Consider the following 15514-nt stretch of genomic DNA (forward strand, 5'->3'; position numbering starts at 1 on the left):
TGCCTCCACCGGGTATCGAACCCAGGACCTCTTGATTACAAGGCGACGACGCTACCACTGCGCCATCGGGGAGGTCTCGTTTGCGGTTCTTGTGTAAGCAGTTAAATGTTTTTGTGGTATGACAAAATAACAGTAATAAGTTATTTTTTAACAACTTACCTAACTGTGGTGACATGTGTACAAGAAACGCCTTGTGTGTTCCACACTCTGCTCCTAAATCCTAGGTTGGAATCTCAGCAAGGACACGTGTGTTCTATTCTTTTTTCACCATTCAATCTCATCGTCGCAATTAACCTTAAGAAAAGTGGCGATAAAAACAAAAAAAAAAAAGCAATCGATGTCAGAAATTAGTAATACTACGTCCATAAAAAAAAAGTCCGGTGAAACACTTTTAATTTTATGCTTAACAAGCAATTCGTTCTAGACAGAAAACGTTTACCCACGAACCTTCAACAGCCTAACAGTATGTAGATTCAGACGATAAAACATGCAGCCCAGTACCTGTTTCCACGACGTGACCTTTCCCCCTACGGTCACCGAAACTTGTGATAAAACAAAAGATTCCCGAAGCATTATCGATATTCATGAAATTCTTTTCCGGGTTATCACGGACAGACTCTGGCCTTTATCCACACATGCATGCCTCGACTGGAACAAAGGTCGTGTTGGCTCTACGGTGCCTGTTGGAGGATCGGGTAAGCACACGACAATCACTTTGTACACAGTCGGTTGTTGAGTCGACACTGATGTGTGTTGCTAGGAGAGAAAGAGGTCGAGTTATATCATTGTATTCCCCCAAAATCAATGAATGACCTTCGGCTGGTATGTAAGTGCCACGTGATGGGTGTCTACAACCAGGAGGTAGGTAGATATGTCACTATGGTCAAAGGGGGTCCGAACTCAAATAATAGTAATAATAGATTAAGTGATGAGCACATAATATAAACGTTTAAATTAATACGCGTATATAATTTATGTATATTCATGAGATGAAAATATTGTATTTGTTTTAGAAAAATATTTTGATTTATTGGCTCTAGGGCATGCACACATCGCCCGTCGCTCTTATTTGTGTAGGTGAGGTAAGTCTTAACATAGTAGGCGTACCGGAAGGTGCGCCTGGTTTGCTTAATATCAAAATATTTCTATTAGTACTGGTAAACACACTTCTTATTGCCACAATGAAGTTGGTCGGTCATTTTAGGGTAACTTTGCCATTTTGATTTCAAATGTGGCTTCAGTTTTATTACATTGGCTCAGTCGGTAACGCGTCTGACTACCATGCTCAAGGTCCCGGGTTCGATCCCCGGCCGGTTCAAATCCGGAACTTTTCTAACGATGGAAGCGGCCCCGGCGCCCACCCAGCGTCGAATAACATGGGTACCTGGGGGAAACCCTGGGGGGTAAAGGCGGTCAGGGGCGTGATACTGATCACATCACCCCCACTCACGACCGGATCAAGAAAGTGTGGGGCGTTACCCCCTATACGCCTTCATGGCGTGGTGCTATGCACAGGGGAACACTTTACCTTTTTACCATTAGACAAATGAGATCGGAGTATGGAGTGCACAGCACAGATCCTCGAAATTGGAGTGTGAGTGGACAGCATAGTAATATGGGAAAATGCGCATTTCAAGAACGTTTGCGATTCTTGGTTGGTTGGTTGGTTGATTTGGTGTTTTAAGTCAACTTTATGCACAATAAGGCTAATTGTGACTGGACCTACAGTTTAAAGTAGGATCCGAACCACTATGTGCCTCCACCGGGTATCGAACCCAGGACCTCTTGATTACAAGGCGACGACGCTACCACTGCGCCATCGGGGAGGTCTCGTTTGCGGTTCTTGTGTAAGCAGTTAAATGTTTTTGTGGTATGACAAAATAACAGTAATAAGTTATTTTTTAACAACTTACCTAACTGTGGTGACATGTGTACAAGAAACGCCTTGTGTGTTCCACACTCTGCTCCTAAATCCTAGGTTGGAATCTCAGCAAGGACACGTGTGTTCTATTCTTTTTTCACCATTCAATCTCATCGTCGCAATTAACCTTAAGAAAAGTGGCGATAAAAACAAAAAAAAAAAGCAATCGATGTCAGAAATTAGTAATACTACGTCCATAAAAAAAAAGTCCGGTGAAACACTTTTAATTTTATGCTTAACAAGCAATTCGTTCTAGACAGAAAACGTTTACCCACGAACCTTCAACAGCCTAACAGTATGTAGATTCAGACGATAAAACATGCAGCCCAGTACCTGTTTCCACGACGTGACCTTTCCCCCTACGGTCACCGAAACTTGTGATAAAACAAAAGATTCCCGAAGCATTATCGATATTCATGAAATTCTTTTCCGGGTTATCACGGACAGACTCTGGCCTTTATCCACACATGCATGCCTCGACTGGAACAAAGGTCGTGTTGGCTCTACGGTGCCTGTTGGAGGATCGGGTAAGCACACGACAATCACTTTGTACACAGTCGGTTGTTGAGTCGACACTGATGTGTGTTGCTAGGAGAGAAAGAGGTCGAGTTATATCATTGTATTCCCCCAAAATCAATGAATGACCTTCGGCTGGTATGTAAGTGCCACGTGATGGGTGTCTACAACCAGGAGGTAGGTAGATATGTCACTATGGTCAAAGGGGGTCCGAACTCAAATAATAGTAATAATAGATTAAGTGATGAGCACATAATATAAACGTTTAAATTAATACGCGTATATAATTTATGTATATTCATGAGATGAAAATATTGTATTTGTTTTAGAAAAATATTTTGATTTATTGGCTCTAGGGCATGCACACATCGCCCGTCGCTCTTATTTGTGTAGGTGAGGTAAGTCTTAACATAGTAGGCGTACCGGAAGGTGCGCCTGGTTTGCTTAATATCAAAATATTTCTATTAGTACTGGTAAACACACTTCTTATTGCCACAATGAAGTTGGTCGGTCATTTTAGGGTAACTTTGCCATTTTGATTTCAAATGTGGCTTCAGTTTTATTACATTGGCTCTAGTTTTTCAGTAATGGCTAATTCAAAAACACTAAAAAAGCATGAAATTTAAGGGTAGTTAGAACATGGGAATTGTTTAAAATAATACTGATCTATGAACAGTTAATATATATTGATGCACAGAAAGCTCATTGTGATAATAGACACTCTTGCATGTAGGGAATCAGGACAGCCACGCTGATGGTTCCAGCAATAATTAGCTTCTTCAAAAACTCCAGACATTTTCGAAGAAGTCGTTGCTGTGACGGTCCAGCGGACAAAGCCCCTACGAATGTATTTTTGGCGAATGCTATTTTCCCCCAGCCGTCCCCCATTAGTGTGTGGTGAAAGGAGAAGCTTTCTTTCTGCCGCGGTCTGCTTGTACGCCTAAAAGCTTGGTCCGTGCGTGGGGTACGTTCATTTAGAGACCGCGTTGACAATGTACGTACAGCCGGTGTGGGCAGTGTGTCTCATCACGCATTACGCCGATGTCAATGCCTCTCGCATCCTAATTTGCAAAAGCAATCTGCTACCCAACGGACAACACGCTGCACGTGGCGAACACACACGCATGCACTGTAGGAGGCATTGTTTTTGCTACCATGTTCTTCTCTGCATGTGCTTTTTAAGTTTCCTTTTTTTTTTGTTTCTCGAGAGGCGAAGTCTGTAATCGTGCGGTCGCTTCGTACTACGCACGCGCTCTCGTCTACGAAAGCATCTGGATTTGATTTAATAAGTAAACGAGCAAAAACTCTGCTAAGGATGCATTAAGGCGAAGAGGGACAATTACGCACCAGGCATGCATTTATTCCAATATCGTCGGAATGAGCAATGCTACTAAAAAGATCTCCGGCAGAAATGAAGAGTATGAATTTCTCCCCATGTGGCAAGTGGAAGCGGTTTCCTAAGTTGATTATTAAGCCTTATACGATTTTTGAAAAATATGATGAATTAGTATTTACCGAATCCCATGTATTCCTTATGGGACATCAACTTCAAGTTACGGCTCATCAAATGGGAGTTTCGACTTTTCCTACTACTATGACATAGTTCAACGTGTCCTTTTTCCGTCCATGTACTTTTCTACGTCATCGGATGTTTGATATTCCCGAGAGAACGAATAAAATAATGGTCCCATAAGCCTAGTGCATTTCTCCTACGACCATCCTGGCAGTGTTGCAAAACCTGATGAGCTAAATTTCACCATTAATATAGCTAAAGAGGACTTTCAAGGAGCTAGATTAACGAAGGCTGCATAAAGTGCCTACTAGGGTAATTTTAGTTGTCAGAGGGGTTGGGGTGCTGCTATTACCGTTAGCTTTAAAGTGATGGCAATTTATTCTTTCTTAGTTTTCACCGCCTAGATTTAGCGGCATCACCCATCTCAATAATCCAATGATGTTAATATAAAATCGAAAATAAAGGGTTCCCGGATAACAAAATTGTCATCTTCATCTTAGCCACAGCGCTATATATAAAAATACATGGGGGAGGAAACAAAAGGTGGGTGACGCAGCCTATAGCTATACGAATATCACGTCACGTGCAAAATGTACACTCATGGCAAAAGTTGGTATTTTTGGGCCGGAGCCAGTGGTGGCATCATAGTGGGGCAGAGGGCGGGTGCCACAGTTCACAGTCAAACGAGTGCACGAAAGAGCCAGATTTGGCTCCAAAAGAGCGAAGTTGGCAACAGTGATCAGCAGCTGCCCCAGCGAGAAAGACCAAGGGGAAATTGTCCCTCCTCGCCTTAACTCGGAAGAACGCACAAAACTCGAAATGCATCACGCGGAAGAGTAACTGATAAAAACACTCCGATGCATTTCTATATCTTGATGCACCAAAACAGCATCACCAGTGTTTTATTGATATAACGTGTGTGGTGTCAGTTCTTCGATCTCCTACGCCAATGACGCAGATTGAGCACCAAAACGGGGGGTGGGAGCAAGGTGCCAAAACTGGGGGGGGGGGCAAGACAGTATAAACATTAGGTTTAGCATAGTGCGGGAGCAAAAGTGGCAAAAAGCGGGGGGTGGCAACTGCCCCTCCCACGCCCCCCCTGTCCTACGCGAATAAAGCGAAACACACAAAAATACATTTGCTAATATTGCGAGTAGAATGAGTATAAGAATTATTGTAAGTCTGGAGTTGATTGTAATTTATTTTTCCCTGCAATGAGTAGTGTAACTCGATCATGGAAACCTACAACCACTGGGGGTTCGTCGTGCTGACCACGTCATTTTCCTCAACTGGTTGGACGATCTCACCCAGACAAGTGGGAGCGAGGCTTGCAGTCTGTGGGTAGGCCCTGGCCCTCACGGGCTGTTGCGCCACCGGTTAAGGTAAACATTTGATTCGCTTTCACCTATAGGAATGATTCATACTCAAACACTCCGAGAAAAAGCAAGACAAGGGAAAACAAAAGACCACAAAGAAAGTTAGAGCAAAGACGAGAGAGCAGATGACCGAAAGAGAACAAGAGGCAGATTTATATAAACATATTGAGAAATGTAAAAGAAAGCGACAGAAAACAAACAAAAAAGAGAGAAGAGGCACAAAAGAGAAACAGGGAAAGATTGGAAGAAACATAAAATAAGGGAAAGAAAAGGGAGGAAAAAATAATTTTGATAGCCACGACCACCAAAAAAAAGCCCCACTGACAGATGCTCCCTCCCTTAGCCTTTCCTGCGGGCCATTGACATTTCTTTAAACGTCGTTGTTCTAGCACAGATCACAGGACCAGCTAAGGACAGATCCGAAAGGTCTAGTCCTCAACTAGTAGTAGACCACTGTAACAAAGACGAGTCTCAGTTCGGAAGGTATACCACGTAATTTCAATCGAAGAAAAATATCATGCCTTCTGCATTAATTCCTCCCAACACAGAAGCGGCAATTACAAAGGCGACAACAATATGACTTAATTAGGAAGAGTAAAACCAGTTTTCTTTTCCTTTAGAAAAAAATATTATTAACACGATAAGTCGAAAGAAAAACAAACTGGAGGGAAACACCTGTTGCTCGTTGCTGTGTAATTTATGACTCACCCCCGTCCCCTCATCCGGGAGCTCCGAGCAAGGTATCTTTCCACGGGTGAAACGTACGAGATGAGATGAATATGAGACGTTTGTATGCACACGCGTGTACTACTACGTAATTCTGAAATCTCCATGTTAATTAGTGAGCTTGTCGAAAAAAGGAACATTCTGTATGTACAACATATTACACAGTGTTGCCGCGTGTAGGGAAATTTTAGTGTCACAAAATTAGTTTCATAGGCTGGAGGGTTGGCTGTTCTATCTGGCGAGCGTCATCAGATTGGGTCCGAGAGTGAGTATGCGGTGGGATTCGAACCAGAGACTCCTTGATTGCAATACAACGTCAATTACTGCCCCATTAGGAAAGGGGGGTTGGACGTCATGGGGGGGCAGGGTTATGGCCTCTCGAAACGTCTGTACGCTCCGCCCCAAAATGATCAATCTAGTAACCCTTTCAAGGGTTTAAGAAAACAGAATGAAGACCCCCCCCCATGTCCACGTAACTATTACGTTATTACTTAGGTGGGCTGGGCAATGTGGCACGGATGGCAAGAGGAAAGTATAGTTTACAGGATTCTTCTTGAGAAACCTGTAGGAAAGCCAAGACGAAGAGATGGAGGCATAAAGTCGAGAAGGACCTAAAGGAAATCGGTAAGGATGGAAAAGATTGGATTCATCTTGCCCAGGATAGGGACAGATGGAAGGCTTTTGTTGCTTCGGCCATAAACCTTCGAGTTTGAAGACTACAGAGTTAGTTAGTAATTACTAAGGGATGTCTCAGAAATATTTTCGTTTTTAAATCCGCCCCCTGGGGCAATTCGCACGGAGAAATGATATAGATCGCAAACGCTTGACAACATTGTTAATATTTAGTTGCCATGGAGCGCTTTACGGGGCAGCAACGTGCTTTTTGTGTTCGTGCGTTTTATAAAAATAATGATTCTTATGTTGTTGTGCGTCGTTTGTATCATTATAACCTTGCAGGAATGAGAGACGTCACAAGCGCAAATTTAATTAAATATTGGGTGAGAAAGTTTGAACACACTTTAAGCACTATGACGAGTAAACCGCCGGGACATCCAAGGTCACCAACATCGAACAGAAACGTTGACCGTATGTGCCAGTCTGTTAGTGAGGATCCTCGACAATTGTTAATAATTAAATGTGAAAATATGAACGTCACCATTTGTCCAATACGCTTTTCCACAAATAAAAATTTAATGTTTAAGCTTTCTATTGGTAATAAATTTATCTTTATACAAAAAATTTAAGTATTTATTTTAATACTTTTAAAAACGAAAATATTTCTGAGACACCCTTTATTAAACAATACGAATATCTATGACCGTACATGTAATTTCTCAAAGTTGAAATATCGTGTTTTTTTGTGTTTTTTTTGAAAGGAGAGAAAATTTCGAAAACTGCTTCTCTGGCGCCGGCCAAACATCCAGCCGAATCTTAAAGTGGTTTGTTTGTTTTGTTTTCAAGTCTACTTTTATGTGCAGATAGGCTAATCGGGACTGGACCTACAGTTTAAAGTGGAATTGGAACCACCATGTGCCACCTTAAAGTGGTATTCGAACAGCTGTGAGCTTACATCTGGAGTCGAACTGAGTCAAAGCTGAAAACTTCTACAGTGACAATGTCAGATAAATCGTTACTGGGGGCTACGTGTGACCTCGTAGGGTGATTATGTAAAGGACTAACAAATGTGCACACTATGAATCGTAGTAACTGTCTTCCCCTCCAAAAGATACGAACAAACTTCATGTACTCCATTAAATCATCTTCAATGAACTTCTTCCTTTTTACCATGAGTGCCTGTGGACACTTGTGCAGCGTCACATAGTTCTAGAACTGAACTTAGTTCTAAATTATTACAACACGAACCCAATTAAGCAGATTTTGGCTGATCTGAAAGTTAAATCCCGAGCTACTTGCTGGAACATTCGTGGCGCGATCGCCTGGCCACACTGTGACCCAAGACGACTTCCCCAGGAGTCATCACGTGACCTTTAACGGGCCATTTCTCCCACTTCGGATTCTCCCTGGCGCGTGTTGATACGCACAGTACGCGAGTTAACGCACAACGCGTGTGCCTTACTTACGTAACGGTCTTAGCATTTAGACGGGAGAACCAAGTGTAAATAAAAATTAAGGAGGCGGGACTGGTTGACAGCAGTTTATGTCTCGGAATCCTAAAACGTGTCAAGGCGAGGGAAATAATAAGTTTTGTTCATCATTTCTTTTTCCTCCCTCCTTTCTCTTCTTTGAACCCTATATAACGAACGTTTACTGCGTACCATTCTTTAAAACGACAATTTAAATACAAATGTGGGGTCAAAAATGTTTCACGTTATATAAACCGGCATGTGTGTATAATACGCTGCGAGGTCAGAGAAACAGGGTTCAAATCACGGATAAACACGAGTGTTGCTTCTTATCTGTCCCAGAAGTTCTTTAGTCATCACTACGGCTTTGATAGTTATGCACTAAAAAAACTCAAAATATGCATGCAAATATGCACTAAAAAGGTGAAAAAGATGCATTTAAATATACACTTTAGAAATCCGTTTAATTTATAAATGCTGTATATTACAAACTATGAAAGATTACATGCCAGGCAATGAATGTGCATTATTCTGAATGCTCATTCGCTACACAGATTTATTTCTATTAATATGGTTCTGCGTTAAATGAAACAATACATTACAGATCAGGATCATGATTGCATTTGATAACATGATCTCTGAAATTTTCGAACTTGAAACTCCTTGTGTTTTCAGCTAGAATAGTCTTATATTCAGAAAACACGTTCCACTTCACAAGATACAAGTGGAGTGTATTTTAGTGCAACAAAGTTAGACACATCAAGTTTCAGATCATCCACACGTTGTCCATTCCTATGCAGAATTTTGCAAACTTTCGCCATTGTTACATACCCACTGTTCTTTTCCAATACTGCATCCAATTTCTGTACATACACAGGATCTTCAACCTGGGAGAGGGCCTCTTTAACGTCTTCTATAATTCTGATGCTTGTTTGAAGTTGTTGAAAGAAGAAAGACAGAGAAAAGATAAAGAGAAGAGAAGCGAGGAGAAGAAAAATAAACACAGTATATGCTCGGTGATGGTTGTGGGTACAAAAATATGCACTTCAACTTATTTTCATACAAATATGCACCTGCATATGAAATATGCATTTTTAGTTAAAAATCCTTAAATATGCATTTGCATTTGCAAAATGCATAAGTAATGATCCGAGCCCTAGTCATCACCACCTTCGTCACTACGGCTAGAATTTTTATAACTTAGCATATTTTATTTGGTAAGGGTGATGTGTTCCCTAAATATATACATAGAAATTCATATTGTGAAGAAACTAATTGAATTAAGGTGCTTTTTAAGGGCATATTTTGGCATATTTGGCCATTTCTACGCGACAAAGCACATTTTGATGAATTTTCGGTCATATTCAGCATATTTTCGCTTTTTCAAGAAATCTACAGTCATTTTCCAAGTGGATTCGTTCATACTCCCATGTTCACTCGAGGTTTTTTTTTGGACTGCAGCAATTTTTTTCATTTTTAATTGAAAATTTGCAGAAAGTATTCATTGTGCATTTCAACTCATCAGGGCCCATAAAGTGAACTAAAAATAGTATGTATATGAAAATATTTCAGCATAAGTTAGATATTGTTGTTTGAAACAGTAGTTATAAGGGCATATTTTTCAAATCATAGTGCATATTTTGTAAAATTTTAGATCATAAGAGCATATTTTATTTTGCATATTTTGGTGATATTTAGGTCATAAAAATCCTAGCCTTAATCATCACTATACCCTGGAGCAAGTGAACGAAAACAAGTCTCTGCGCAAGTAGTGACGCGAGATGGCTCCACCAATGAACACGTTGGGTGATAGGTATTGCGTGAAGGGGGAGAAAACAGACTGCAGTTACCAGACTTTCCAGCAGCGTGTACTGCTTCTCTCTGCCCACCCGACTTCCATCATTTCTCTAACGCTATGCGCGACCTTTCTCCAGAGATACCCTGACAGGGTATAACACCACAACTGTCCCCTAGATAGGAGGGGAAAAAAACGTAATACGAACAGTTCAGATTATGAATAAACGAAAACGTTTGTACGAGTGTGTTTTACAGTGACGATCTGGGTTGTAATGGCTTCATTGACAAATCAGTGGGGTTGTTCCAATCCAGAAGTGTCCGTGGATATCAAGCACTAATAATGTTCATTTCTCAAAGTTCACTTTATGCTCGGATAGGCTAATCGGGACTGCACCTATAGTTTAAAGTCGAATTCGAACTGTGCAATGTGCCTCCACCTCGATGCAGTGGCGGCTGGCCAAGTGCAACAAGTGCAGATGTTTTCACCTAATTTTCAAATTAATATTGACATTTTTCATTTGCTTGTTAAATTTAACTATTTCCCAGCAGAACGCACACGATAATACTCAAATAACACGCCGCTCGGCGCTACGCACGTATTCAGTTCGTCCCAACCCAAGAGCAAACACAGCTAGGTTGCGGAAAACTTAGCCGGTTGTCATGGCAACGGTGACGTCACCTAGCGTTGGCCTTCAACGGGTGTCGCCTTCTAGATGAAGCAGTTCTCTCGTCGGAGAAAACATCGCATCCAGTGCTTGTGGCAAAATCTTCGCGTTCTCGCGAGATCTTGTTCCGCGTGTGTGTTTCGCGTTTCCTATCGTGTGTTGTGTTCATGTGTTGAGCTGTGGTTTCTACAATGAACCCAGTAAATGACTTAGTGTGTAATTTGTTGCAGACACCATTTTCCAGATGGACGGATGAAGACAAAAAAGACGTTTTAAATTGGGGGGGGGGGGGCACTGGCACTTACTATTTGTTTTCATTGCCTATAAATATACTTCTTCACCTGTTATTTTAGGCACGAGCCGCTACTGCCTCGATGTTGATTGCAAGGCGACAGCGTTACCACTAAACTAAATATCACCATTAACTGTTCACGAAAGCAGTTTATCAGGGAAGACAAATGGTTATTTGAATACAATTGTTTTAACGAAATCAGTGTGGGTTCGATACCCACGGTATTGGCCGTGGAGGATTCTGGTTTACAATAGCAATGAAGTTAGTCAATTAGGAAACATTGATTGATTGATTTGGTGTTTTAAGTCCACTTTATGCACAGTAAGGCTAATCGGGATCCGAACCACTATGTGCCTCCACCGGGTATCGAACGGGTACAAGGCGACGACGCTACCACTGCGCCATCAGGAGGCCCTCAATTAGCAAACAGGCTAAGGTTATTCAAGTAGCAAACACTAATTTTGTGACGTCAAAACGAGAATCGCCACTATTGAAATGATAGTTTGTATCATAGTGTTCTGTTAAAAAAAAAAAAGTACTAGTGTTTCCTGAAAGGACATCTACTTACACAGTTGGGCAACGACACTCAAAATATCATCAATTGTAATGGTAATCCGTTGTTTATGTTATCAATCCAGAACTGGCAGAAACCTCACTTATTACAGATGACCAATGGTAGTGATACTTTTGGAAGCAACCACTAGTGTCGCCACGATAACAGCCGACGGAGTAAGTCTTTATGGAAGTCACCCGCTGTTTCAGCCTTTACCTACGAAGAAACTTGCTGTCAAGCAGCCAATCAGGTACGACCGCTGCTGCCCCCCCCCCCAAAGCGGCAACCTTAGAATCCCTCTCCCCCGAAGCAGCCAGCAGGGAAAAAGGATTTTGTCAAAATAACCGTTCTGCTCTGTGAATGGGGGCCGATTCTTAAAGTCTCTGAGGTATAACTTCGTGCGTGACTATGATATAAACATAGATATAATGTAGTGTGTGCGCTGGTACGTGTTTGTTGCGCGCACGGATGTGTTTATGTAAGAGGTGTATGTACTATTATGGACGCAAGTTATATAAATATCATTGAAAGTGAGCGAGGCCGTTATTTGTTCTTGACTGTTCATATGATCCAGTTGACATTTCGTAATGCCTATATCGCATGGTAATGTAACGAGATACTTTTGACATGAAAGTAAAATAAAGTAAGATGATCTCAGCTCGCAAAGACAACAAATGTCTCATTTCAGCTGGTTGCATCTGAGCGTCACTACGGGCAGAATCCCTAATGCAGATTCATCATTCTTATTCGGGATCTTCAACCGGACCGGATCTGATGCAGCAATATATATTGCAACCACAACTTAAATCCGACACACGAACTTCCGATACATTTGTATTTCCATACTGTGGAACAGGGGAAGGGGACAGCCAAGTGCAACATGGTTCTATGGAAGGAACACTTCGCTAACTAGTGGCGAAATCTGGAAAAACTATATGATTCTGAGCTCTGACTTCCTCCGCTATATAAATAGCCCTATATACACACTTAGATGAAGCTTGACATTCCAGTTTTAACATACTGAAGAGTAAGAGACGAGTTGTGATCAATTCTCTATAAAATGCGAAGAAGTCATTTCTAAACTTCGAGAAGGGATAAGTTCTCAATCCACATACGCTGCTAAAATCAAAACAAGACACCTTGCATTGACCGTAACTTAGGCAAAGAAAATGTTAGCAAAAGATTTACGCCTTTCCAAGGTCTATCTGCACGATTACCACCAATGACCTTCCAACTGCCACCCATACTTCTGTTGTCTATCTTTCACCAACTAATTTCATAACATTTCAGTCTATATGCTTATTTCTAAAAATGTGTACATATTATCCAATACATTTATTCACCAACCCCAATATTTTTTTCAAAACACACGATTTCACAGGAGTAATTTTAACATCCATATAATACACAACTAAAACTGAGTCTTTCTTCAATGTAATCCTCAATAATTTATATTATGCTGGAGGGCAAAGGATCTTGGGCACGAAAAATAACACGCTTGCCTTAATTTCGTATATTTTAAACTCCATCTTTAACATAATTATCCCTTACGACCATATTTTCGTATGATTCATGGCCATTCCTAACCGGCAGATTTGACCTTCACCACCCGGTTTCACCGCAAGCATCATCCCTTCCTGTTATTGACACACAAAACCCCATGTGGTTATCAGCAACCGAAGAATGTTACAAATCCTCCCCCACCTTTGTATACCAGAACTGCTTGGCTCTAAAACCAGATAGATACCTACGTTCCATGTGCTTGCTACCTGCCCCACTTAACACCTTCCACTCTGCTGTTACGTAGCCTGGGGTGATCATTACACCTGGTGACCCACAAGGAGCGGGACATGCAGCGCCACCGGCGGCGAGTCACGAAATGAAGTGGAACGAGCAGCGCCCTGTGTCATTTGTATTCAGCAGGAAGTTGCCTGTGTGAGCAAAAACCAGAGCTGCTCGCTGCTAAATTCATCATGAACCAAGAGAAGGCAAAACAGTCGCGCATCTGAATGCAAAAAATGCAATTATGTATACGTTTCGACAAGGAAAGATAAAATTGCAGTGTCAAGTGCCTTTTATAACAATACAATGAACTAGACATAGAAAACAACCTATCTTGAAGAAAACCATGGGTCTTTCACCCACCCTACAGTAGCAGTTTTCGAGGGAAGACAAGTTGAAGAAGTCATCAGAAGCCGCCATGTTATCACACCGATTAGGTAATCCAACAATTACACCTAACCCTGTTTTTTTTTGTTTTTTCTGTAAGTTCAACAATATTTTGATAAGTATTCAGATAAAGAATATGGCCCCATTTTATGGTCTGGTGATAAATCATATTCTTGTACAGATAAGAAACTGAACGATAAGAATGAAGTGCTGACTTTGGTCACGTACGGTGCGACAATATCTTCCTGGATTAAGTGCTGAAAGGAATCAAAATGTTGCAACGAATGGATGATTTATAAAACTGAGATGTGACCGAGACTTTTCCGAGAGTATAGTCTTGTTCGAGACTTAGTAATTCAAAATGTCATTCACCAAAGTCAAAATTTCTTTACTATGACACTTCTTCACCCATAACCACAGTCCCGCCGTCCTTATAGCCGGCGCGGGGACCGCCTTTATGGCGGTGACCCTCTGTTGCCGCGTTTACCGACGAAGGAACTTGCGGTCAAACAGTCAATTAGATCTACCGCTGTTCCCCTCTTTGGGAAAGAAGCAGCAACCTTTCAAACACTCCTCGCCGAATCAGCAATCAGGGAAAGAGGATTTTGTCAAAATAGCCGTTCTGTGCTGTGATTAGTTCTTTTTTTCGTTTGCCACGCCAAGACTTTACGAAGTGTCTTTCCATTTTGGTTATTTTAGGTCACTTTTCTATCTCTTGGGGGCTCCTGCGTAGCTAAATGTTTAGCGCTCTCACCTTCGGTGCGGTCGGTGCTCAGGTTCAATCCCCGGTTGGAGCTCCAAAAATTTCGGCGTTTAGGACAATTGGAGAGCTACTTAAGCTAGCGGACTCGGACCTCGAAAGCCAGCAAACAGCGACGATGGGACTCAATGCGCTGACCACGCGTCCCTAGTGTAAAATCTGCTTGGCAGGTCCTGGCCCTTACAGAACTATTGCGCCATGAAGTTTTTGGAGTTTTCCATTTCTTGGGACAATCGCGACCATGTGGATGAACTGATGAAATGTAAGATGCAGAAAACAGAAACGTACACCCATGCCTTTCTCGGGGTTCGAACATGGGGGCTCTGCCGGTACCATTCGTAGTATGAACCGGACAAGAAAGACCAATTCCGAGAATTAAGAACAAACACAAAGGAAAGGAAGTAGAAAGTAAACAAGGAAAAATAATTAAAGGCAGCGCTTCTGGCGCTCTTAACATTAGGATTTCCTGCGTGACATCAACCCTTATGAAACCAGCAAAGGAATAAGAATCGAAAGTTAAAAAGACCAAACGTGGCAAATCAAAGAGTGAAGAAAATATAAGCAATGCATTCCTCGATACACAAACCCTGAAGAAAATCGAGCTTCGATCCAAGTTACAGACAAGCCGTATAAACTTCACTGCCCAACGTGATAAGGACGAAAAGTAAATAATTTGATAAGACTACTTTTCGATATAAAAAATAAAATGCGGAAAAGTTGCTAAAGGAATCAGGAAACTAAAAACAATTTTTAATCTAAGTTTACTTTATTCTCCTCTTTTAAAGTAAACTGCCCTATTTTCACAAGATAGCTTCTCTCTTTGTAAACTTTCAGTGTATCAAGTTTCAAATTATAAATATTTAACATCAAGTATTTATAGGTCGGAGTAAAGTCTGCAACCAATCACTTATCGGAATTGAGAATAACGCGTCAAAACACCAACAGCGCCACTGCATTTTCCAGTTTTGTTGTGATAGATTTAACGTCCGCCATCTTGAAATACGTTCTTCATATCGGTGAAATACAATTAGGCCAGTCAACAAGGGGGTCCAATAAGGAAAAAAATAATCCGGGCAAGATCTTTGTAAAAGTGTTCTTAACAACATATTAATTTTGCACACCTCAACCACCCCTGCTTTGGC

The 15514-nt window shown here is 41.4% G+C and overlaps 1 protein-coding gene across 3 annotated transcripts in view; it reads right to left on the reverse strand.

Annotated features, from left to right (window-relative positions):
- Sema5c (Semaphorin 5c) overlaps positions 1-15514 on the reverse strand; it is a 113389-nt gene that overhangs the window by 78057 nt on the left and 19818 nt on the right. Inside the window, exon 1 of one of the 3 annotated variants that reach the window (XM_083142470.1) lies at positions 13191-13258. The exons of 1 other annotated variant lie outside the window; for it this stretch is intronic. The gene's annotated coding sequence lies outside the window, so the exon portion shown is untranslated. Of the gene's footprint in view, positions 1-13190; positions 13259-15514 lie in introns of those variants that run through there. One more of the 3 variants, XM_083142479.1, reaches the window with a different exon arrangement.

The sequence above is a fragment of the Lepisma saccharinum genome, chromosome 1 (assembly GCF_977018435.1).
Source record: "Lepisma saccharinum chromosome 1, izLepSacc3.1, whole genome shotgun sequence".
Lineage (NCBI taxonomy): Eukaryota > Metazoa > Arthropoda > Insecta > Zygentoma > Lepismatidae > Lepisma > Lepisma saccharinum.